Here is a 27,081-nt window from a genome sequence, read left to right as displayed (position 1 = left end):
CTTATGGGAGAGGGGGAGGAAAGGGTAAGGGCCTGCAAGTCCCTTTCATTGTTTTTTTTCATGTCATTGCAGGACTCTGTGGACCTGGTCTGTCTTCCTAAGGGACCATCTCATACCAGAAAACTGACTTAGCATTGTCCCGTGAATAGAATTCTTGAGCCATGTCTGAAACTTGAACCTGCGGCTAAGTTCAAAAGCTGTTAAAGCAGGTCACAGGCTGGTAAAAGAAGTTCTGACTACACATATTGGGATATACAAAAATACAATCAGGTGGCAGCAGGGTTATCATATTTTTAAAAACAGGCTGCATCATTTAAACGATATTTATATGCAACATAACATAGTAACATAGTAGATGACGGCAGAAAAAGACCTGCACGGTCCATCCAGTCTGCCCAACAAGACAAACATATGTGTAAACCTTACCTTGATTTGTACCTGCCTTATTCAGGGCACAGACCGTACAAGTCTGCGCAGCAGTACTTTCCGCCTCCCAACCACCAGTCCCGCCTCCCATCACCGGCTCTGGCACAGACCGTATAAGTCTGCCTTCCACTATCCTCGCCTCCCAACCACCAACCCCTCTTCCCCCCATCTGCTCCGCCACCCAAATTTCCGCTAAGCTTCTGAGGATCCATTCCTCCTGCATAGGATTCCTTTATGCATATCCCACGCATGTTTGAATTCCGTTACCGTTTTCATCTCCACCACCTCCCGCGGGAGGGCATTCCAAGCATCCACCACCCTCTCTGTGAAAAAATACTTCCTGACATCTTTCCTGAGGCTGCCCCCCTTCAACCTCATTTCATGTCCTCTCGTTCTACCACCTTCCCATCTCCGGAAAAGATTTGTTTGCGGATTAATACCTTTCAAATATTTGAACGTCTGTATCATATCACCCCTGTTTCTCCTTTCCTCCAGGGTATACATGTTCAGGTCAGCAAGTCTCTCTTCATACGTCTTGGAACGCAAATCCCGTACCATTCTCATAGCTTTTCTTTGCACCACTTTGCAATTGGAAAGAATGGATGTATCAGATGTACTAGTTTGCAGATTTTTTTTTTTAACTGCCAGATCACAAGTAGCTTTTTGATAGAGTTCCTATGCTAAAATATATCTAGTCACCACTTTTGTTTAACATCTGTTTACTACTGTTGGTGGCTGAAATGGAGAAATTTGGGATGGAATATTTGTGTAGATGACATTACAGTAGTAGTTTATATGTCCGAGTATCAAGAAGCTACAAATGTAATTATTGTTTTAAATTGGTGGTGAGGTAGCTATGAAGTCACAATTTGAAGATAAACACAGATAAATCAGCTGCTTTGTGGCTATCTAGGAGGCAAACAAAGGCTTCACTATCATCCTACGTTGGCAAGTATATTATGACAAGAATCTGGTTTTCTTACTAGTTTGAGAATCCAGTAGAGCAATTGTCTACCTGGTTCAAAACAGATTTCTGCTGCAGTAGACGCTTACTTTCTTGGTGTATGTATCATTTGCAAATTGTGGAAATATTTGGATAGGATGAAGCTGCCAAACTCACTGTTTCATTAGTACTTAATAAAATGGATTACTGTAATGCACCTTATGCCCACCTGCCTTGAACGAGTATGAAGTCTTCAGTTTTCTAAATATACGTGACTCATCTTCTTACTGGTTTGAGGACCTGAGATCCAGTCATTTCAACTCTGATAGTTTTTTTCATTGTCATCAGTAGAAGCATGAGTGTGTTTTTAAAATGGCTTACTTGATGCACAAAAGAACCCTAGATTTTTGGGGTCAACAGATTGAAGAAATATAAGTTAGTTTGCAGACTATGCCCACCTCAACAGGGTTTTTTTTCTTCTTTCATAGATCAGGTTCACTACAACACAGGGAAGGGCTTTTATATATATACCCTCGTATTTGTAATATGCTTGCACTGGAGCCAAAGGAGGAAACTAATATTTTATTTAGGAAGGATCTCAATACTTTATTTCACATTCATTATGCATTATGAGTGAGTGATTTTATTTTGTTTCACTATTATTGTCTATTTATGATTACTATGGGGCACACAGGCACGCTGTTTTTGGGGTGTAATTGGGAACTTGATACTTAGTATAGATAACAGAAAAACGTTACACCACCACATTTTTGTAATAGATAGGGTACTATCTAGAAAGTAATTGTGTTCCCTTTATCTATAGACCTGAATTCATAATGCTCAAATAATAACAGAACTAACTCCACACTCAAAGTTATTACAAAAATAGATTGCTTATTTATTTATAATGGCAGCAAGAACAGTGAAAGAGATGCAAGAATAATGACACAGAAGGTCTTATCATTATTCAGCCTGAAGTACAGACTGCCCCAATTTGACTGCCCCTATCGGACTGATCGTTCACTTGTCTATTAGATTGTAAGCTCTTTGAGCAGGGACTGTCTCTCTTTGTTAAATTGTACAGCGCTGCGTAACCCTAGTAGCGCTCTAGAAATGTTAAGTAGTAGTAGTAGTAAGTAGTAGGACGGGGGCATGGTTAAGAGATGAGTATCCTCAGCTGATAATGGAAAAAAGAAGCATTTGATGAGCATTTGGCCGACTTTACTTGGTCCAATATTTTTCATGACCAAGCCTCGAAAAGGTGCCCGACCTGACCAGATGACCACCGGAGGGAATGGGAGATGACCTCCCCTTACTCCCCCAATGGTCACCAACCCCCTCCCACCCATAAAAAAAGTAAAAAAAAAAACATTTTTCCAGCCTCTATGCCAACCTCAAATGTCATACCCAGCTCCATGACAGCAGTATGCAGGTCCCTGGAGCAGTTTTAGTGGGAGCAGTGCACTTCAGGCAGGCGGACCCAGGCCCACCCCCCACACCTGTTACACTTGTGGTGGTAAATGGGAGCCCTCCAAAAAAAACCCAAACCCACTGTACCCACATGTAGGTGCCCCCTTCACCCCTTTGGGCTATGGTAGTAGTGTACAGTTGTGGGGAGTGGGTTTTGGAGGGGGTTTGGGGGGCTCATTGGTCCGGGTATTAAATGAGATAGAACATCAAAAAGAATTGCCTCACTCGTGGAGGTTAGCTCATATTAGTATTCTCCTAAAACCTGGGAAAAACCCGATGCAATGTGGATCATATCGACCCATAATGATGCTAGAAATGAAGTTAAATTCACAAAAAGAAATTTAAAAAGTAAAAATAGGTGGATCAATAACGATTTGCGCCACAACCATTGTCTCAAAGGAACGTAATGTTCGTATGGTGTGCGCTGTAGCAGACTCTGAAGATCCCCTTCAAAAAATTGATTGCACTCATCTGTATTGATATGAAGAAAAAAACACATCTAAGGTTTATCATACTCTCAAGGTGAGTAATAAATTGCTTAGCGAAGCAAATGTGATGTGCTATTTTAAAAGATGCCAAAAATGACACCAAAAGTTCACGCAGGTTTATAGAGAAGCACACAAGAGCATTGATGAATGTGTGCTGGTCTCCTGTTTCCTCCTCTTTCTCCTTGTAGGACTGAGGGGTGGAAAACCAGTTCCCCATTCCAACTTAGTCTAGGGACGTGCACTCTTCTAAAGTGGATGGACTAGAGAGGTGAAAATCATGCCTGTTCCCCTAAAAACATCTCTCCCAAGGCTGGATATTTATAGAATCCCAAGTTTCCCTCCAAAGGCAGTCTTCTCCCTCCCTATCAATCTGTTCTGAAAGAATAGGGTCACAGAAAGGTCAACACTGCTTTTATTCTGGAAGAGTTCTGAAGGTTCTGGTACTGCTGCACAAGCAGAACCTTAAAAGCAGGAAGACAAATGGGTTTACAATTTTATTTGACCCTGATGCAGCCTGTGGTAAGGGTGAAACATGGCCATGTCAGGCATTGTATTTTAACCCTCAACATATTGTAGACACCTAATACATTTATCAACAGACCAGTCTTTCTTCCAGGCAGAACCTTATGGATGTCTTCATATACATTTAGGCTTGATCTAAGAGATTTTTTACACATGAAAATGATTTATAAAATTACCCTTCATGTGTGAAAAACCAGTGAGCCCACTACTGTGTAATATAGATAGATAGATAGATAGATAGATAGATAGATAGATAGATAGATAGATGTTATCATCAAAAATTCTTTCTGGGGCCTTATGCCAGGTGGTCTAATGATTCATCCTGATTCTTCTTTTCCTGTAGCATTGTCTACTGACAGGAATATCACACTGCCCTGCAATGAAAGTTTCAGGGCAGTCGCCTTACTGCCAGAAGGAAAAGTAGATGAGAAAAAAATGAGAAACCATGTGAAAAATAATCCACTGCAAAAGTAATTTTGCATGACAAAGCAGCAAGTATTTGCCTCTGTTCTTGCAACACAATACCAGGCATTTGAATGTGCTGTTTAAGATCATGAACTATCTCAGATTGCTTTTGCGTTAAGGATCTGTCTGTATTTCTGTTTCTCTTAAGGAATGCAGTGATTTGCAGTGCATAACTGAGCAGTAGCTCACTTTACACATAAAACCTCAACACTCTTGTTTATTAGTTTAAAAGCAGCTAATTATAAGAAAAAAATTACCTCCAGGGTGGGATTAGTTATTTTTGGATTTAGGTGAATTTTTTGCTTGATCTTGCGGTACAAAGACAAATAGTAACAAGTCTAGCCAGTGTTTTGTTCCACAAAAAAGCCTAATGTGGAATCGGCATTAATTCCTTATTTAGATCTATAGTTATTATGGTATTTTAGTACGTAACAGAAACATTAAAATAATGCATGCATGGCATAAAAATAAGGGTATAACAAAAATCCTCAGATTTAAAGGGATCAGTGACATTCATTTTTCAATGTTTCATTCACTATAACGAGATGAAATTGTTACCAAGACATCATAAAGATTGTGTATACCTAACCATATCTGGGACACAGTAATTGCCAAAATCAACTTCAAGTTCAGCTGACTTTCTTTAAGCTAGGGGGCTGAGGTTTTTACGATTTCTGATGCTGCTCTAAGAAAAATACTAAAAGCATTGTACATAGCCATTAAGGATGAGAATGCCAAGTATTCACATCTGTCTAAACCATATCAATCACAACCACAAATCTTCAGATCTTAAAAGAAAGTTGATGAGGCAGCCACTATTCCCTCTAAGCTGAGCGGGAGTCCTCCATCTACAGTCCTACAAGGTGGCTGGGTGCAGACTTGCTGTTTTTCAGCAGTAGTGTCTAAAAAAGAGGGGGTAGCATTGTTGATACATCATAATGCTGGCATAGTGGTGGAGGAACAATGAGCTGATCTGCATGGTAGATGGATTTTTTGGGGTCCTTTGTATGGAATGGGAAGCATTTCTGAAAATGCTTCCCCAAAGGATCTGGACTTCATCTTTCTATCTATGAGCCTAAATTTGGCTTCCAGAACCTCCCTCCCACATTTTCCTATATCATTGGTACCCACATGTACCAAAACAACCGACTCTTCCCCAGCACTATCTAAAATCCTATCTAGGTGAGGTTTGAGGTGTGACATATTCACACCAGGCAGGCAAGTGACCAGGTGATCCTCATATCCACCAGCCACCCAGCTATTTACATGCCTAATGATCAAATCACCAACTACAACAGCTGTCCTAACCCTTCTCACCTGGGCAGAAGTTCTTGGAGACATATCCTTGGTACGAGAGGATAGTACAACCCCTGGTGGGCAGGTCCTGGCTACAGGAGTACTTCCTACTTCACCGGGGTGATGCTGTCCTTCTAGGAGACCTCCCTCCTCCAAGGCAGCACAGGGACTGCCAAACTAGAGGTGGGACTTTTCTACAACATTGCTGTAGGTCTCCTCTATGTACCTCTCTGTCTTCCTCAGCTTCTCCAAGTCTGCTACTGTAGCCTCAAGAGAATGGACCTGTTCTCTGAAACCTAGGAGCTCTTTGCTTCGGGCATACACATATAACTGCTCACCAACTTGGAGATAATCATATATGTGACACTCAATGTAAAAGACTTGATAGCACCCCTCTGCTGGACTGCTGCCTCCATCTTAGTATTTTTTAGTTTTTCAATAATTTAAAATTTGCTAAGGTATTAAGGACATTAGTCTAATATAAGAAAAAGTCCTTAGCTTATATGGTATATTATTCTGCTTATAATCGAAATAGAAAAACGCCTGTATTGTGACCCAAATCGGGAGATAAACGTTTATCTCACAAAAACGAATAAAGCGGTATAATCGAAATCCGAATTTGGACGTTTTCAACTGCACTCCGTCGCGGATGCGGACAAAGTTGATGGGGGCGTGTCGAAGGCGTGGTGAAGGCGGAACTGGGGCGTGGTTATCTGCCGATCAGAGATGGACGCCTTTTGCCGATAATGGAAAAAAAATATGCGTTTTTAGCGAGAATTTAGGGCACTTTTCCTGGACCCTGTTTTTCCACGAATAAGGCCCCAAAAAGTGCCCTAAATGACCAGATGACCACTGGAGGGAATCGGGGATGACCTCCCCTGACTCCCACAGTGGTCACAAACCCCCTCCCACCACAAAATATGCCGTTTCACAACTGTTTATTTTCACCCTCAAATGTCATACCCACCTCCCTGGCAGCAGTATGCAGGTCACTGGAGCAGTTATTAGGGGGTGCAGTGGACTTCAGGCAGGTGGACCCAGGCCCATCCCCCCCCACCTGTTACACTTGTGCTGGTAAATGGGAGCCCTCCAAACCGCCCCCCAAACCCACTGTACCCACATGTAGGTGCCCCCCTTCACCCCTTAGGGCTATAGTAATGGTGTAGACTTGTGGGCAGTGGGTTTTGAGGGGGATTTGGGGGGCTCAACACACAAGGGAAGGGTGCTATGCACCTGGGAGATGTTTTACTTTTTTTTTGTAAAAGTGCCCCCTAGGGTGCCCTGTTGGTGTCCTGGCATGTGAGGGGGACCAGTGCACTATGAATTCTGGCCCCTCCCACGAATAAATGTCTTGGAGTTATTCGTTTTTGAGCTGGGCGCTTTCATTTTCCATTATCGCTGAAAAACAAAAACGCCCAGCTCAAAAAAAGATAAACGTCAATGTTTTTCGAAAATACGGTTCGGTCCGCCCCTTCACGGACCCGTTCTCGGAGATAAACGCCCATGGAGATAGACGTTTCCATTCGATTATGCCCCTTCACGTGATTTATTTAGTGTTTTCTTCTTAGACAGTAATGAAACGTAATTAAAACTCTGTAAAAGCACTCCTCCCTTGTTATACTAATTAAAATAACTGACTCTAAATGAAGAGTTGTGCTAAGGGTGGGTGGTATTGAAGACTGAACTAGGCCCCTCTGTGCCTGCTGTAGGCTATCTGTTAAAGCTGTGGTACAAAGTTCAAGTTTTAAAATTAGGGGGAAAAGGGTATTATAGAGACTAATTGATAAAAGTTTGCTTTTTTTTTTTTTAAATTCTGCCTATCAATAACCTACAATTTCTCCTGTAAACCCCAATCTTTAAGTTCCCAAAGCACACAGCAAAAATGTTCACTTACCATATCCTCTTCTCTCAGAACTTCTCAGAACAAAAGTTGTGGGACCTCTCCTGTCTATATAGTTTTGAATCTAAGGGGACTGCTTCAAACTGACCCTTTCAAGCTAACTCAGTAATCAGATTGCCCTTGGTAATAATGAATGTGTTGAATCTCCCAACAGAGTTTTTCAGCAGAAATGGATGTAACAGCTTTTTGGGAATAAGCAGGACAGCATGAATATTATCATCACCACAGGTAAAACATACTGAGACAGATGTCTCTCACTCAGGTTCTTGGAATCAGGAAGTTGCTATGCTCAGAACACCAAAAATGAAAACATATTTATTATAGTTATGTAATGGGGCAGCCATGTGGACCTAAAAGAAGCTCATAGCTTTTTAATCCTCCATAACTTCCTAGGCCAAGGACACAGCAGGCCTTCTTCAGAAAGGACTTTTTTCTCATTATGCTTGTGGAGAACATTTATTGAATAGGACCCAATATTAGTTAATATGCAATCTGTCATAGCTATAAAATGTGCAACCTATTTAGTTTATACCCATGAAAAGAGCTAAAAAAAAATCACTATAGAGTCTTTCATACAATAATTTGCAAAATATTTCTCATTATGCCCCAAATTATTGTAACAAAAATGAAAAAGTTATTTAAATATTAAAATTAATGCATGTTATAAACAATGATATTATTTCATATACAATCTAATTTTATTTCAATCACAATAGGTTTAATTTTTTTTTTACAAATTGCTATCATGAATATTGTATAAACGAGACTAACTAGAAATAATACTAGAATACCGCTTTATAAATTATAATATGTCACACTAACAAATGGTAGGCTTGTCATATTGAGCAACTTAATGTCTAAATGATCATTCAGCACTCACAGGATAGAAAAAAAACACTAGCTTTGTTGGCTATAAAGCAGTTGCTCAATTTTTCATACTGTCATTCTGCTCTATTAGCAAAGCCTAACACAATTAAGTATGAATATGCAGTAATAACATGCAAATTGTTCCCTCACAATTGCCCCAAGGCAGCGGTCTCTGCCTTTCTAAGCTTGATGCCTTCTGCATCATTATAGGCTTGGCATTATTCATCAGATTTAAAAAAAAAAAAAAAAAAACCTCAGTCTTATTGCATGTGCCCAGTTAGTAAAATCATCACAACTTGTTAACCATTGTCCCTCAATAGGTTTGTTAGCATTGCTGTCCCCAGCTCCCTGCCACTACTGCACTTGTTCATGTTTCCCTTGGGTAATGTTAGACACTACATTTAAGCCTGCCAGAACAATTAACCCTACTGTTAATTAGAATGAAATGTCAGGAGCACAGATGGTACAAGTTGGCACCCTGCCATTCTGCCAACTGCTTCTGAAAGCAGCCACCCCACTGCTGACAGCTGCTCAGCTATGTCCCAAACCAGCAGATGTCAAAACTTTCCAGCTGAGGAAAACTGAAAAAAGCAAAGAGAAGGGTTTTCAGGCCCAGCAGCGATGATGGCTGCTTTACTGCTGTTGTCTCTGTTACCTGCGGTGATATTGTTCCTATCCAGAAGAAATCTGAAAACAGTATATGCACCTTCGACATAACAATGTTAATATTCAGAACAGAAACATACAAGGCTGTTATCGTGCGACGTAAATCAAATCAATTACACTGAGGCCGATTTGTCTGGTTAGCTTCGGGATTTACCTGGATGACTCTTATTTTGAAAATCCCCCCTGCTCCTTGTTGGCTGTATAAAATGTATTCTGTTATGAGAATGGAAGGCATGGGGTTTTCCAGGGATCCAGGTTTCGTTAAGTAGGAAAGTGTTGATATTTAGTGCTGCCTGATTAAATGTAATCAGTTATGTCAGGCCGCACAGCTAGCTAGTCTAAGATTATTAGGTCCGGATAACTTTAACTTAACATATTCAGCAGTTGGAGTTATCCATTAAGTCCTCTAAATACTCCATTACAGTTTTTAAGATAACTTAAACTGATCACCAGCCCCCTTTTGTACAACAATTCTTAAAATGTCATACAGGTTTCCCATAAAAATAATTTGTTGGTTTATTTGGATTTAATATACTGCCCTTTTTACAGGAAATCAAGGCGATGTACAAAACCGGTTTGAGGGGATATTCAGTGGCACTATCTGGGTAACTACTACTGAATATCCCCGATAGGCAGCGGAGCACCATTTAACTGGGTAGGAGCCTCTCCTACCCAGTTAAATTACTTTGAATATCGGACCCATAGTGTTTTAGAATATCGAGCCTCTAGAGTACAAATTAGCAAGATGAGAATTATTCTGAGAGCTATGACGAAGGCAAGGACATGTCATTACACACATACATTCAAAAAATTTCAATCTTTCTCACACATACACACACACACACACCCCTACCTACTATCTTTTAGGCACAGCCATCCTCTCTTAGTCAAACACAGTTATATTTTCTCCCATTCAGACACACACAACCCCCATCCCTGACTCACATCCACACACATGCAGAGTCTCTCTCTCTCTCTCTCTCACACACACACACACACACACACACACACCCCTCCATACCTCACTCATATAAACACATACACACGTAGAAGTCAGTGCAAAAACTGCTTTATCTCTATGGCAGGTGCTAAATCCTAAACAAAAGATGGGACAACTTGCACAGAATGGCAGTTTTAACCTTGGCCACTCTCTGGGCAGACTAGATGGGCCATGCACACTTTATCTGCCTTCATTTACTGTGCTGCTTTGTTAATCATGCAAGTTAACACTTATACTCTAGAGGAAAGGAGAAATGGGTGATATGATACAGACGTTCAAATATTTGAAAGGTATTAATCCGCAAATGAACCTTTTCCGGAGATGCGAATGCGGTAGAACGAGAGGACATGAAATGAGATTGAAGGGGGGCAGACTCAAGAAAAATGTCAGGAAGTATTTTTTCACAGAGAGAGTAGTGGATGCTTGGAATGCCCTCCCGCGGGAGGTGGTGGAGATGAAAACGGTAACGGAATTCAAACATGTGTGGGATAAACATAAAGGAATCCTGTTCAGAAGGAATGGATCCTAAGGAGCTTAGCCAAGATTGGGTGGCAGAGCCGGTAGCAGGAGGCGGGGATGGTGCTGGGCAGACTTATACGGCCTGTGCCAGAGCCGGTGGTAGGAGGCGGGACTGGTGGTTGGGAGGTGGGGATGGTGCTGGGCAGAGTTATACGGTCTGTGCCAGAGCCGGTGGTGGGAGGCAGGACTGGTGGTTGGGAGGTGGGGATGGTGCTGGGCAGACTTATACGGTCTGTGCCAGAACTGGTGGTGGGAGGCGGGGTTAGTGGTTGGGAGGCGGGGATAGTGCTGGGCAGACTTATACGGTCTGTGCCCTGAAAAGGACAGGTACAAATCAAGGTAAGGTATACACAAAAAGTAGCACATATGATATCTTGTTGGGCAGACTGGATGGACCGTGCAGGTCTTTTTCTGCCGTCATCTACTATGTTACTATATGTTACTATGTATAAACTAACTTGCAGTAGTTTTATTGTGAAGTCTATGCCAATGAGGTAAAGAGATACAAAATTATATAGAACAGCTTAATATGGTTGATTGGTACATTAAAATGATTGCATGCAAGCGATTTAAGGGAAAGGGAAATGAGACTTGATATACCGCCTTTCTGTGGTATTTTGCAACTACATTCAAAGCAGGGAGCGAAGCAGGGGCAGTGACGTAAGAGACGGGCGGAGCCTGCAGAGCCAGCAGCCAATGCTTCGAGGCTGCCTGCGGTGCCGCGTTTTATTAAAAACATTTTTCTCGTCGAGTCTTAGCGTTGGCGCTCAGCTCAGTCAGCTGAGCGCTTCTTCTTTTTGTAGCGCTGGCCCTGCTGCTCATCAGGAAAAGCAGCAGTGGCCGGCAATGGGAGCTGGGGCTGGTGGGCCTGAATCGGGAGAGGGAAAATGGATGGCAGGATGGGGAGAAAGAGGGAAAATGGAAGGATGGGGAGAGAAAGAGGGAAACAGATGGGAAGATGGCAGAGAAAGAGGGAAAACGGAAGGATGGGGAGAGAAAGAGGGAAAACAGATGGGAGGATGGCAGAGAAAGAGGGAAAACGGAAGGATGGGGAGAGAAAGAGGGAAAACAGATGGGAGGATGGCAGAGAAAGAGGGAAAATGGAAGGATGGGGAGAGAAAGAGGGAAAACAGATGGGAGGATGGCAGAGAAAGAGGGAAAACGGAAGGATGGGGAGAGAAAGAGGGAAACAGATGGGAGGATGGCAGAGAAAGAGGGAAAACGGAAGGATGGGGAGAGAAAGAGGGAAAACAGATGGGAGGATGGCAGAGAAAGAGGGAAAATGGAAGGATGGGGAGAGAAAGAGGGAAACGGATGGGAGGATGGCAGAGAAAGAGGGAAAACGGAAGATTGGGGAGAGAAAGAGGGAAAACAGATGGGAAGATGGCAGAGAAAGAGGGAAAACGGAAGGATGGGGAGAGAAAGAGGGAAAACAGATGGGAGGATGGCAGAGAAAGAGGGGAGATGGATGAAAGGATGCAGAGAAAAAGGGGAGAGACTGGAAGGATGTGGAGAGAGAAGGGACACTGAACAGAAAAGGGTAGAGAAATAGACACTGGTTAGAAGGAGGGAGAAAGACATTAGATGGAAGGATCAGGAGAGAGGGTAGATGGGTGGAAGGATGGGGAGAGAAAGAGGGAAGACGCTGGATGGAAGGGTAGGGAGAAAGAGGTGACACAATGGAAGGATGCAGAAAGAAAGAGGGGAGACTATTGGAAGGATGGGGAGACAGAGGGGAGAGACTGGAAGTATGGGGAGAGAAAGAGGAGAGCTGCTGCATGGAAAGGGGGAGTAGTGAAAGATTGGAGAATAAGAGGAAGGGGCATGGGGAGAACAAGGGTGAGAAAAAGATGAAAAGCCATAAGTAGATGAAGGAAATTAAAGAATGGATAGTAAGAATGAATTAAATCTGGACACAGAGAGAGGCAGAAAAATATTGAAGAAAGCAAAGAAAAAGGAGAGAAAAATGACAAATGGCCAGGAAACCCTGGCAGAAGAGTTAAGCGAAAACGAAGGAAAGCAGAATCTAGAGACTGGGAACAACATAATAAGAAAAAGTAAATGGCCATACAACAAAGGTAAAGAAAATAATTTTATTTTTAATTTAGGATAAAGTAATATGGTGTTAATAAAGTTTCAGAGACCAATACTTCCTTCCTTAGGTCAGGAGAGGATACCGTAACAGCATTATACTGACCTGAGGCAGGAGGTTTTGGCCTCTGAAAGCTCATTGAAAAGGGTGTTAGGTTATTAAATAAATTGTCTGAAATTGGACGCACTGAAAAGCAGAACTTTACCCTGTGTGACAAATGCATCTGAGTGTGAATAAATTTTGCTGGGGGGGGGGGGGGGGGGGGGGGAATTTTGTGCCCACCCACTTTGGGTTCAGGCCCACCCAAAATTGGCAGTCTGGCTATGCCACTGACAGGAAGTAACCTGTTCCGGGGCAGAAAGAGCAGGGAACCAGCGAGCCGACACCCTCCCAGTGGCGGGCACCCGGGGCGGACCGCCCCCCCTTCCTACGTCACTGATTAAGGGGATTCATTTTAATTCATTTATCTAGTCCTTACATCACATAGTCTTGCTTTTTAAACCCAAAGGTTTCCTAGTATAGCATTTTTCATGTTTGAATTAGTTTTTGTATACAAGTTTTGCTTGATTTGTCTTTATTTGAAATAAAAGAAAATGTTTAAAACATATCTTGTCAACAAGGGACAGGGCTGGGGGGACTGGGGGGGGGGGGGGGCAGCGAACTGGTCTGCACAGGGCCCCGCAGTTGCTAAGACCAGCCCTGCTAGGTGCGCTATATAGAAACTGGGGGCATATGACTATCTCTAAAGGCAGTCTGTTTCCAGTATGAACTCATTTGTGAAAACAATGTACTTAAGAGTTTGGAACTCACCTCTTTAGTTGTTATTAGAGAAATCGAAAAGAAGAAGCACAGCAGACTTCTGTGTGTTATTGGCCAAGAGGAGTGGGAAGCATATCTAGCCCACAGAGGGTGTCACAACTGGATGCAGATGTGGGTAATTAGATAAATTTGCAAACAAGAACAGCAGTGCTGGGGAATGGTGGAACAGGGTATAATGGTAGAAAAGTCAGAGTGGTAGCAGATTGGCATTGCCAGGGAGGTCATGCTGCCAGAAGAACGAGGACTGATCATATAAGACCAGAATTTGACTGGAGCCATTACTAGGAGGACAAGGAGCTTGATGGAATGAGATAGGGACCGTCTTTCTTCTATGTTTGTGCAGCGCTGCGTACGCCTTGTAGCGCTATAGAAATGCTAAATAGTAGTAGTAGTAGATAGGACCTGTAGCTAAGACTAGCCTCAGTCAAGTTGTAGCCTGGAACGTAAAGTCCAGGGAGAACAGAAGGTGAGCCTGCACATGAATATATGCCTAGGTCATTACTGGTCTGTGGAAGATGAACAGGTGGTAAAATAAAGCTTCATATTTATTTAGTTGTGTTCAGCTCATGCATTTTCATTGAGTTACAGGTATAGTATTTCCCCTGTCCCCATTTCAGTGTATCTTTCTGTATGTATAAGTGTTTTTTGACTAATAGGCAGCATCCTATCAGAGTTTGTTACTAACATTTGTTATTTATACATGCAACAAATATTATCAGCCTGACATTTACAGTTACTTATATGGGTAGCAGGTGCTGCTAACTGGATAGGTAGCACTGACTGGTACCCTACCCAGATTTTCAGTGGTATTATCCAGCTAATGCCATAGAAAATCTTTGCAGACCACCCTGGTACTATCAGGATAGTGCGGGGGCAGTTCAGGAATGGAGCCTGGGCAGAGCCATAAGTTACCTGGTGACCAGCAATATTCTATGCCATTATCTGGATAATTAGCTGAATAAGTTAGGACAGGGAAAATATGTATTTATTAATTTCCATTAATTTGTTTGACCACTGTTCAGGCTAAGGAATGCCCATCAAGGCAGTTTACAGTCTAAAAGTGGTAAATGTAATACAAAAGTACATCACAACAATAAAAAATAGCAAACAGTTTATTAATAGAAGCGGGTCGATATTCAGCACTATTTCACCAGCTAGGAACGGCTCCTGGCCGGTTAAATAGCACTTAACCTGCTATCTATGAATATTCGGCAGGGGATTGCAGGCTATCTCCTACTGAATATATATCATGCAATATAGACGGATAGCACTTCGCAGGCCATATCGGACAGCATAAATAGCAGGCCTTTGGCTGCTATAATCTTAATCGGCCAGTGCTGAATATTAACTTAGAGGTCCTTTTATCAAGCTGCGGTAAAACGGGCCCTGCGGTAGTGATGGGGGCCACTTTTGCCACGCTTCAGGGACCTTTGTACCATAGCAGGTAAAAAACAAACCCTAGAAAAGACATGGCCGTGTGGTAAGATTATTCTTAACATGGCCGTGTGGGGGGGGGGGGGGGGGGGAGGGGCACTTACCACCCTTCACTGAGGTGGTGGTAAGGGCTCCAATGGTAACCCGGCAGTAACCGGGCAGCGTGCGGCTAGAAATTATGGAATTCTTTTCTGTAGCACCGGAAATGGCATGCGCTCAAGACAGAACTACCGCCGGCGGTAATGTTGGGCCAACGTTAGTTCCAGGTTGCCGTGCGGTGAGCCCTTTGCTGCGTGGCAACCCTTTAGTAAAAGGGTCCCCTAGCCAGTTAAGTTTATAATGGCCAAAGAAAACCTATATATTCAATGCCAATTATAAGAAATGGCCCGGTATTGAATATCCGGGCTCAGCACCAACAATGGGACTTAGCCGGCTTGCCTTCAGCTAGCTGAAAATCAGGCCAAAGATTACTTTCATCATGTACATAAGGAACAGTGGACATACAAATCAGGATAATGTAGAGTACGGGTGGGTTCAGCTATTAAGAAGCTTCTGTGAAACAGGAGCTCGCTGTCGGGCATTCCCAGCAATCCCGTGGCTATACAGAAGCTAAGTACTAGTTATTCTACATTATTAATTACTAGTAAAAAAGGCCCGTTTCTGACACAAATGAAACGGGCGCTAGCAAGGTTTTCCTCGGAGTGTGTGTGTTTGGGAGAGTGTATGTGAGAGTGAGTGTTTGAGAGTCAGAGTGAAAGTGTGAGTCCAATCCATGCTCCTCTGTCACCTGGCCCCTCCATTCATCCCTATCCAGCAATTCCGCTGTCTCCCTGAGGCCTGCCCTGCAATCCATATGCATCCATGGCCATCTGTCCCCTCCATTCATCCCTATCCAGCAATTCCCCTCTCCATGAGTCCTGCCCTTCCAATCCATGCCCATCCATGCTCCTTTGTCACCTGGCCCCTGCATTTTTCCCTATCCAGCATTTCCCCTCTCTGCCTGAGGCCTGCCCTGCAATCCATATCCATCCATGGCCATCTGTCCCCTCCATTCATCCCTATCCAGCAATTCCCCTCTCCCTGAGTCCTGCCCTTCCAATCCATGCCCATCCATGCTCATCTGTCACCTGGCCCCTCCATTTTTCCCTATCCAGCATTTCCCCTCTCTGCCTGAGGCCTGCCCTGCAATCCATATCCATCCATGGCCATCTGTCCCCTCCATTCATCCCTATTCAGCAATTCCCGTCTCCCTGAGTCCTGCCCTTCCAATCCATGCCCATCCATGCTCATCTGTCACCTGGCCCCTCCATTTTTCCCTATCCAGCATTTCCCCTCTCTGCCTGAGGCCTGCCCTGCAATCCATATCCATCCATGGCCATCTGTCCCCTCCATTCATCCCTATTCAGCAATTCCCGTCTCCCTGAGTCCTGCCCTTCCAATCCATGCCCATCCATGCTCATCTGTCACCTGGCCCCTCCATTTTTCCCTATCCAGCAATTGCCCTGTCTCCCTGAGGCCTGCCCTGCAATCCATATCCATCCATGCCCATCTGTCCCCTCTATTCATCCCTATCCAGCAATTTCCCTCTCTCCCTGAGTCCTGCCCTCCCAATCCATGCCCATCCATGCTCCTCTGTCCCCTGCCCCCTCCATTCATCCCTTTCCAGCAATTGCCCTCTCTCCCTGAGCCCTGCCCTCCCAATCCATGCCCATCCATGCTCCTCTGTCCCCTGCCGCCTCCATTCATCCTTTTCCAGCAAGTCCCCTGTCTCCCTTCCATGACCCCCCCTTGCATCCATGCTCCTCTCTCTCCCATGTCCCAGCCTGGGCCGCCCTCTTCTTCCCCCCCCCCCCCCTTCGCATTCATGGTGTCGTTTCTCCCCTGCCCTCCCGCTCCCATTGTTTTTCTTTTGTGGCCACCCTCTTCGCTCCCCCCAACATGGATTTTATTTTTTTTTCTTGTTTTTAAATGTACCTCCGTGGCGGTTCCGGCAGCGAAGCGTCAGGGAAGGAGGCGGTGCTCCCGACGTCTAGGTTTCCCTTCGCTGTGTTCCGCCTTCTTTTGACGTCATCCTTGACGTCAGAAGAAGGCGGAACACAGCGAAGGGAAGGCTAGACGTTGAGAGCGCCGCCTCCTTCCCTGACGCTTCGCTGCCGAGCGTTGCGATTGGATGAGTGTCATTGCTCCGCCCTCGATGTCATCACGTTTGATGCGTGGGCGGGGCAGACACAATGCGATCTCACCCCCTTCACTTTTGGCTAACAGAGGCTTCATTCGAACGTTGGAGGTGCGTTTTATATAGAGAGATATCCTAAAGAGTAAAACTGAGTACGGAGGTTTTTTTAGACTTATGAGGATACTCACCAGCAGGTTTACCTAAAGGAATAAGATTATTCCAGAGCTAACGCTGAGCGTCTCGATTTTAAGGCTTGAACAGAGTTGCCTAAACCAAGTATCTGAAGTCTTTTCCTCGACACTAAAATATATAGCATTATCACCTAATATTTGGATGTACTGCAGTGTTGGACGTCCCTATTTTGCCTTTGCAAAATCAGGATTTAGACGTTCCAAGCACATTGATATCCATATGCTTCAAAAATGAGCACCATGGTCTCCCTATCACACATACATGTGCACATAAACATTCTATATCACTTGTACACACATTTGCAACTACAAATGAACACCAACTCATACACATACACCCACACGTATGCATGCATATAATGGGTGATTCTGTTAGTACTGTATAAATATTGATCTTTACTGACACTTCATACCTCTGCTATGCACAACTAGGACAACTACCAATGGGATATTAAAGAAATATAAAAAATATGCAAAAACAATATGTAGAAATCTAAATATTTTTTATAACATAGCTGTATCATTGAAATTAGTGTAATATAACACATCTGATTCAAGAAGTAACTTATACTATGTAATTTCTCTAGGGTAACCTGATATATTAGCGAAGGTTTAAGGTGCCAAACAACTACATATGTAAGTATGCCCTTACTACTGACCTTACAATGCACTTAGTATCCTGTAGGTCACAAAAGCTGTTTCTATCACTACAAGCAATTTATTCTCTCTCACAACCGTCAAGTGCATATAAATCAGCATTAGATATCGTTTTACTGAGTTGGTGTTTTTTAACTAGCATAGAGGCAGCATTTGAATTTAAAGCCTAATATTGGCATATTTATTGATTTTAATTAGCCTAATTAGTTCAATACACTTAAAATCAAAGAACTCATTTGTTATATTCCAAACAAATGACTTAAGACCAAGGATTTAGGATGATAATGAAGTAGATCGAATATCAGTTATAAAGCAAATCATTAACAAGTAAAAATACTATCAAATGGAATACTATAACAAATGATGAAGTCATAGCAACAAGTTAAATACTACAATGAATTATGAAGTCATAGCTAGTCAATTTGCATATGTATACAAATGCCAACATTTTCTGTTAGAATCAGACTCCCTTTTATATTTTATCGTGATTCTAAATTATAGTAAAGCAGATGTTTTAACCACTGCCCATCTGATGTCATAAATTCTATGTGTGCTTATAGAGTATAGATTCTATTGTTATTCCTTTCTATTTTTATAGCTTGAGTTAACCTGATTCAGTTATTCGAATTGCACGCTGTCACATGGATGATCTGGGTTTGATTTCCAAGCCCGATATGCAGGGACAAAGCTACGGTTCTTCCATTAAGTATGTATGTGGTTGATGCAGGGCAGATGTTAGAAAGGCCATTTAGAAATCCATCATCAAGGTGCCGATGATCAAAAGTAAATGTGGGCGCTAGAGGCCATTAGAGCTGTACTAACGCCCACATTTACCAGCCCAGAATGATCAGAGGGGTCTAGCGCAGCAAACGAGCCCGCCAGACCTTAGTGCAGATAGCATGCAAATGTAGTCAAACTCCTTTAAATGGGTCACTTTATGTTCCTCCCCAGTGATCAGAAAAGAGCGCCCAAAACAAAGGTGCATTACCACTGTAAAAAATAACGCCAGGTCCAAGTAGGCATTAGGGTGCTGGAAGAAAGGATTTCTCATGCTTCTTTCATGCTTCTTTCTGCAAAATCTACCGATTGCTTTTAGAAGCAGAAGGAAGACTGTGCAAGCCCTTGAGTGCTGATTTGAGAAACAGCAGAACTGAAAGTGACGTTCTTGTCCTACATCTAAATTTAAAGCCGCCTTACTAAAGAAATTAAAAAAAAAATAAAATAAAGCACACATTGGCATCTGCTACTAGCATCTAAATATAAGCATCCAGAAACAACATTAAAAATGTGTCTATATTTCCATCTCATTAGCTTTGAGCATTAGGACATTGTTCTTCTGCACTGTTCTGGTGCTATTTTTATGGCGGTATTCAGAATAGCGCCGGAATTTTGATCATCAGCCTTCAAGTGCATTCTAAGGCATTATTTTGTAGTATCCCAAGAAACACTACTGTTTATGTTTATTCAACTATTTATATACCGCCTTTCAAAGTGGTGTAGGTGCTCATACCTATATACATAGTGCCCACCCTTATTAGCTATGGGCCCACCCAAAATGTCAGGTCTAGCTATACCACTACCAATACGGCAGTGGTGCAGGGAAGAAGTTTCAATCATTATGCAAAAATTGATTTGTGGTCTCTTGCTACAACATTGGGCTAGATGGTGGGATGGGGGTTAAAAAATAGGGGGAAATCATTGACTGTTGCAAATGAAAGCTAATGTTGCTCTAGCCCAGCAAAAGTAGGCTCCATTTAAGATGGAAGCCCAGCATGGAAGAAGTAAAACTGATTACCCAAAATAGGATATTTACCCATGCCAACACAAAAGATGTTTTCTGAACTTATGAAGAAATTTTGTAGGCATGCATAGTGATTTGCTTGCACTGTTGTTCATTTTGATGATTAGCTAATCTTGGAAAGAAAGGTATGGAGCTCAATTTCTCAGTTTTTTTGACAAGAAAGGAAAAGGATCAATTATTTGCATGCACACCATAAAGCAAGATTCCTTTCTCAAAGACAAAAGGACCCCAGACATTGTTCTATATCCCTTATAGCAACCAGGCTGCAAGAACAAGAGACAGGAAGATGGAGTGGAACAACAAGCCATCAGACAATACAAAATCTCAGCCTAATGAACACCTCTAAGAGAAGAGAAATTGGCAACTGCCTTGTCCAAAATAGTGCTATAAGGATAATAATTCTATCTCTTCAAAGTTTTGACTATCAGAGATCCCAAGGTATAAGGGTATGGTAGATATATCTCCTAATGAAGGGAGAGGGCATCTGTAGCTGATCTTCCTTCTGATCTCCACTTGCAACAGATGACTTAAGAGCATGGAGGGAACCCGGGGCTCTAAGGAGAACCAGTAAATAAATTTAAAACAGATGGTGGTAATTCCACAGTACAGGTTGTTGCTGTTGCTACTTTAGATTAGGGAAGGCATAAAATGTTCAGTGTACCTTGTATAGGAAGGAAGGTTAGCAGGATAATTTAAACCCTTGGAAAAAGACCTACTGTTGATATATTTTAATCTGCTTTAGGAAGGTTAACAAGAAGCCCTTTGTGGCAAGTAGAGAATGAGGTAGGTGTGGGGTACTCTGGGGGAACACTCTATGATAATTTAAGCCCTTGGAAAAAGACCTACTGTTGGTATATTTTAATCTGCTGAATGTTATTTAGGCATTCCCACTGCAGAAACATTTTGAGAAAAGATAATCTATGACTCCCTACAAAGGACACTCCTTAGGCAACTGCTAAAAGAATCTGTATTGGAGGGGACAATACTGGACCTGGACTTACACCTGCAAAGTATTTCTAATGGCACCCTAGGTGAGTACCTCAGTTTGAGTGATCACTAGACAGTGCAGTTTAATATCAAAATAAAGGCAAGGTGGGGGTCACGCAAAGGTCTATGCCCTGGATTTCAGAACACCCCTTCTGGGTGGAACACTGAGCGAACCAATGGAAGGCTAGAGACGTTGGGACTGGGAGCGCCGCCTCCTTCACTGACGCTGCGCTGCCGGAGGAAAGTAAATTTAAAAGAAAAAAAAAAGGAAAGGGATCTTGGTGGGGAGAAGAGGGCGGGCGGTTCCTACATGGGAGCGGGAGGGCAGGGGAGAGAGGAGCATAGATGGGAGGGCAGGGTTCATGGAAGGGAGAGAGGGGAATTGCTTGATTGGGATGAATGGCAGGGGCAGGGGACAGATGGGCATGGATGGGTGGGAGGGTAGGGCTCAGGGAGAGAGGGGAATCGCTGCCTTGGAGCCAGGCAGGTGCGGTGCCAACTGGTAGTCTGCAGGGGGGTGCCAGAGACCCTTGGCACAACCCTGGGGTTAAGTAACTTGCCCAAGATCACAAGCAGCAACAGTGGGATTTGAACTGGCCACCTCTGGATTGCAAGACTGGTGCTCTAACCACTAGGCCACTCCTCCACTCCACTATGCCATGCAGCAATGTCAACACAGGCCATTCAAAGTGAATGGGCTGTGTTGGCATTAGCGCATGGCAGCCGCTAGTATGGCTTAGTAAATAGGCGGAATAGTGTACAGAACATCAGTTTTAATTTAAGTAAACCTATGAATTAATGTTTGTGTGATTGATTTCCATACATTAAAGTTTAATACAGTTTTTAAACTTTTCATATAAAAATGTTTAAAACAAATTGGAAAAAAAATTAAAAAATGGAGAAAAAAGCCACATTTTTTTAGAATGATCTGAAAAAAATTGTGCATGTATCAATCCCCATTGTCCAGAACTAACCTAAGTGCAACATTTGCAACAGGTATTTCCCAATTAATACTAGATTAGAGTTGCTATAATCTAAGCTAATGAGGGGTCAGGAATAACTCATATACCTTGAAAGATATAATTCATAAGAATCAAGCATTTATCAGTGAACAGGCAGTTCCAAGAGGACACAGGATCATACCAACAAATGATAAATTCATGAGTAAGATAAGGATATATTTGGTCACAGAAAAGGCAGTAGATGCACGGAAAAGCTTAAGTGATAGTGGCAAAAAGTGTTATAATTTTGAAAGCATGCATTAAACACATAAAATCCCTAGCGGGGGAGAAATGAAAATAAACCCAAAGTTAAGTACACTAAAGTTCAAAAGTGCACACTTACAATGGGAAACAATAACACATTTCCCCCTCCTATAGTAACAGTCTCAAGCATGTCTGGGGACTCTGTGTGAAGAAACATAGGGGGCAATTCTATCAGCTCGCGCCTTGAGTTATACACCACTTACACGTGTCATAGGGAATCCTTAATTAGCATAGTGCACTAGTGCCTAAAGGACCCTTTTACTAAGCTGTGGGAAAAGGGGCCCTGCGCTAGTGGCTATGGCCATTTTTACCATGCAGGAGCAGAAAGTAGGCTCTTCTCAACCAATGGAGGAGACGTGTATATGGAAAAAGAGTCGTTATTGCAAGATAAAAGAAGCAACTGGACACAGCAGCCATGTTTTGGCGCCCAAGGGCCTACCTCAGGAGTCTTATGATATATGGTTGATTATGAAAAGAGATATCCTTATAAAATCACTATACACAAAAGATATCAATCTAACCCAAAATCTACAGGAAAACTTGCCAGACCACTGAAATAGCTTCTTTTATCTAGGAGTAACCTAGTGGTTAGTGCAGTGGACTTTGATCCTGGGGAACTGACTTTGATTCCCACTGCAGCTCCTTGTGACTCTGGGCAAGTCACTTAACCCTCCATTGCCCCTGTTACAAAATAAGTACCTGAATATATGTAAACCACTTTGAATGTAGTTGCAAAAACTACAGAAAGGCATTATATCAAATCCCATTTCCCTTTCCCTTTCCATGTCTCTTCCATTGGTTGAGAAGAGCCTACTTTCCCTACTTTTTGCTTCTGCATCCTTCTGACGTAGGGAACTAGCGCACCTCTACCCTAGCGTGGTTGACTTTGGTTCCATTTCTGACATGCGCCAGGGCCCCTTTTACTGCAGCGGATGAAAATAGCCAAAAATGAAATGGCCATGTGGTAAATTCACACTTGTCGCATGGCCATTTCAGGGGGGGGGGGGGAGCACTTACCATCACTCATTGAGGTGACAGTAAGGGCTGCCGCACTAACCCAGTGGCAACCAGGCAGCACGTGATGCTGCCCAATTACCACCGGATAGCCCCCTGTAGAACTATTTTTTCAATATTTCTGCTAGTGGCAGAAATGGTGCATGCTGGGGGATGTAACTACTACCAGAACCCGTGTTAGTTCCAGGTTTCAGTGTGGAAAGCCCATTGCCGCTCGGCAGTCCTTTAGTAAAAGGGCCTCTAAATACTATAGGGCTAGATTCAGTAAATGGTGCTTTAAAACATCAGCGCTAAGTGCAATTCTATAGGGGGCATGTACCCTTTATAGATCTGCACATAGCTCTGATTCCCATACCTAACTTTGGGCACCTGCTGAAACCAGATGTAAATGCCGGTGCCCAAATTAGGCAAGCAGTGGTTGTATGCAATAATTCCATGTGCAACTTTTCAGAACGCTTCTAATACATCCATGGCCACGCCCCTTTGAGTTACATGCTAGTACAGTTAGGCACCAAGCCTTATAGAATAGTGTACAGCCAGAAGAGCATGCAATTTTAAGGAATGCTATAAGTACATATCTATATATATATAAAAGGCACCACCAACGTTCTATGAAGCCTCCAGCTGGAAGTGTGAAGCGCCAGAGATATCCGGTTTCCCCATGAGTGAAGGAAAACAGCACAGCACGAAATCCCTCTCTCTGTAACAGTGAAGGACTCAGAGGGGGAGGGGAGAGAGATGCCCTCACTCTCTCTGTAACACAAACACAGAACAGCAGGAAACTTAACACTGAAGGACTGGACTGGAAGGGGGGAGGGAGAGAGGGCAGAGGGCAGGGACACACACTCCCACATGCACACTCTGAAGAAAACCTTGCTAGCCCCCGTTTCATTTGCATCAGAAACGGGGCTTTTTTTACTAGTAAGTTACTAAACTACAAATTACAACAGGAGGAGATCACCCTCTTTTTTATACACAAAAATAGTAACGAAAAATCTTAAGGGGATCTATGAAAAGTATGATAATGTCTATATTGAAGACAGGAAAATGCCTCAAGAAGCTCCCAACACATTTATGTTATTAGGGGCTGGACTTCTTCATCATAGGCATAGAAAAACTTCTCTTTCTAATATCGATGTTATTCTTCTATTTTTTGAAATATTTTTTTAAAAGTTTCTGTAATCTTTAATATATATTTTTTATATCTCTATATTTCACTCAAACTATGAAAATCCAACAAGACACTGGTTTGCACTTAACTTATAGCCGGTGTCATATTGTGGCCGCTGTTTTGTAGACCTGCTTCAGGGTCAATGGTTTGTGTGTTTATTTATTTTTTTTTTAATTTTTGTTACATTTGTACCCTGTGCTTTCCCACTCATGGCAGGCTCAATGCGGCAGGCAATGGAGGGTTAAGTGACTTGCCCAGAGTCACAAGGAGCTGCCTGTGCCGGCAATTGAACTCAGTTCTTCAGGACCAAAGTCCACCACCCTAACCACTAGGCCACTCCTCCACTCCTCCTGCAAAGGTGAAAAATTAAAGTCAGCAAACAAAAAAATTCTCTTCAACAGGCAAAACAGATCTCTCATAATACCTCCGCTCCGATATTCTTTCTTAAAATTTGTAAAAGTGAAAAATGGCCACCCTTTAAAAGCAAGCCACATCAGACGCCATGCTTGGATAGTGGCCAATCAGCATGGAGAATCACAGGGGACTGATGTATACATCCCTTAGGTCCTAAAGAACCAAATGTTAAGGACCATATCTGAGCAGTAAAAGCAGGGATACATAAAGAATGGTTTAAAGAAACAGAAACACAATCAGAAAAAATGGCACCATTCGATTCTACCATTCAATCCTAATGGAGCTAAAGTATTCAAACGGAAAATCCATCTTTGCTCATTTCGAACAAGTAACTGTTTTCTATTAGTCCCGATACGGGTAGGGGTATCCACAATCTGTTGGAGAACTACACATCTCAGCTATTCAAATGTGTGATTAAACTGGTCACAAGTTAAAAAGTTTTTATAAGTACATATAAGTACATAAATATTGCCACACTGGGACAGACCAAAGGTCCATCAAGTCCAGCATCCTGTTTCCAACAGTGGACAATCCAGGTCACAAATACCTGGCAAGATCCTGAAAAGTTCAATACATTTTATGCTGCTTATCCCAGAAATAGCAGTGGATTTTCCCCAAGTCAATTTAATAATGGTCTATGGATATCTCCTTTAGGAAGCCATCCAGACATTTTTAAACCCAACTAATTAACACTGGTTGTTAGCACCCAATTATTGATGTTAATTGACTTATTATTCAATTAATTTGCATGCTTATCTGGGGAACACACCCAAATTTGGGTGTACCAATGCTGGGTGCCATATATAGAATCCAGGGGACAGAGTGTAAATCCAAGGTAGGTGTAAATGTGGGAAGAGCATGGTCCCTTAGCAAACTTAAGGTGACCATTTATACCTGCCATTGACATAGCATAAGAGACCATACCTTAGCTTTGGCTTGTCAATGAGGGTTTGCTCTAGTATTCTATAATGACTAGACATGCCTAAGTACCATTGTGAAATTGGTGCTAAATATATCCCATTGTAGCACCTAAACTGAGAAGCAAAGTATAGAATTGCATCCTTTGCAAAATGTGTTTTGATAGAGCGGGTAGAGGCTGTATGGGAGGGTGGGTACCGGGGCTGTACAGGATTTGTGTGGAAACTGCTATTGAATGTGGAAGGGGTGTATTTATATGTACCTGTGGGCTTATTTGTGTATGATATCTGAGAGATCTCTGTGAGGTATAGGGATGGGCTTGTGGGACCTCTTGGAGACATCTAGTTGTGTGAGGATGTGTGAATGGGATATCTGATAGATATATGGAGGACTTTTAGATGCATGGCTATGTGTAAAGATATGAATCACGTAGTGTGTTTTTGATTCTAGGCATATAAGTGTTCAGTCCCTCTCCCCATGCAGTCTCCTCTGCCTCCAACTCTCACTTCCTCAACCTACCACTCTCTTTCCATAGTCTCCCCATCCCCCTTCCCACTTTCCACTCCAAGTTCCCTGCACTTATCTGAACATGCTTTTCTCCACTCTCTCCATACTCATGTTCCCCTTTCTGCATCACTTATTACACTTACTCCCCTTCACTCCTCTCGCTTGCATCTTTCCATTCTTACACTCATCCTTACACTCATCTTTCCTCCTCTCATAGTATCTTATTAAGCTGCAGCTTCCTCTCTTATTCTGCCAATAAGGATTCTGCTTTTGGTGACAGTTTGCCTACATCATTACATGGCTGTGGCTCCCTTTCTCTCCTACCATTGGGAGTCAATGGCACAGGGAAAATTAATCGATGCAAGTTTTTTAGTTTTTGTACCACAGGGTTTGGGGGACTCATAACTCAGGGGACTTTTCTGGTGAGGGACACTTCTGATTGGGGGGACTAGACATGAGGCTCCTTCAGCTTTGCAGGAGCTTCAGGTTGGGACTTGGATAGGGTCTTGAGGGGGGGGGTTGTTCTTTTGGGGCTCAGAGGGGTGTAGAGCGGAGGTAGCTACAGCATAGTGCCTTACATGCACTATGAGAGGGGGAGAATAACAGTGTGTAATGGCAGCTTATTTGTGTGAATTAAATCTCTCCCCTCACGTTTTACAAATCTGAGTTCTTTTGCTCCAGGAACTGACAAGCAAGGAAACAAGCCAATTATTATAAAAATAAGGCTATTTACATGCAAATGGGAGAAGGAAAGTGAAAACACAGTAACTGCAAATTATAAACAACTAAAAGCAAATGCAAGATAACCCAGAACAATTAAAAACAAGTGTTCTTATCAGAGAATAGGTCAGAGTGAATGCACATTAAACCCTTGGCCAGACCTAGAAACAGACCTCCTATCTTCCTTTCAGCCACAATAAAGCTGGTATACAACTTGCATGTAGATGAGGGCAGCAGGTGAACAGCTTTATGAAGAAGATCTCCGGCAGGTTTCAGCAGTGCGGGCAAAGTGGATGACTGGCAATAAACTGAGTGATGTCACCTCAGGTCAGATGGAAAAACCAGCTCTCTTT

The sequence above is a fragment of the Microcaecilia unicolor genome, chromosome 1, assembly GCF_901765095.1.
Source record: "Microcaecilia unicolor chromosome 1, aMicUni1.1, whole genome shotgun sequence".
In the NCBI taxonomy this organism is placed as follows: Eukaryota; Metazoa; Chordata; class Amphibia; order Gymnophiona; family Siphonopidae; genus Microcaecilia; species Microcaecilia unicolor.
Note: the sequence above shows the minus strand (reverse complement) of the source record.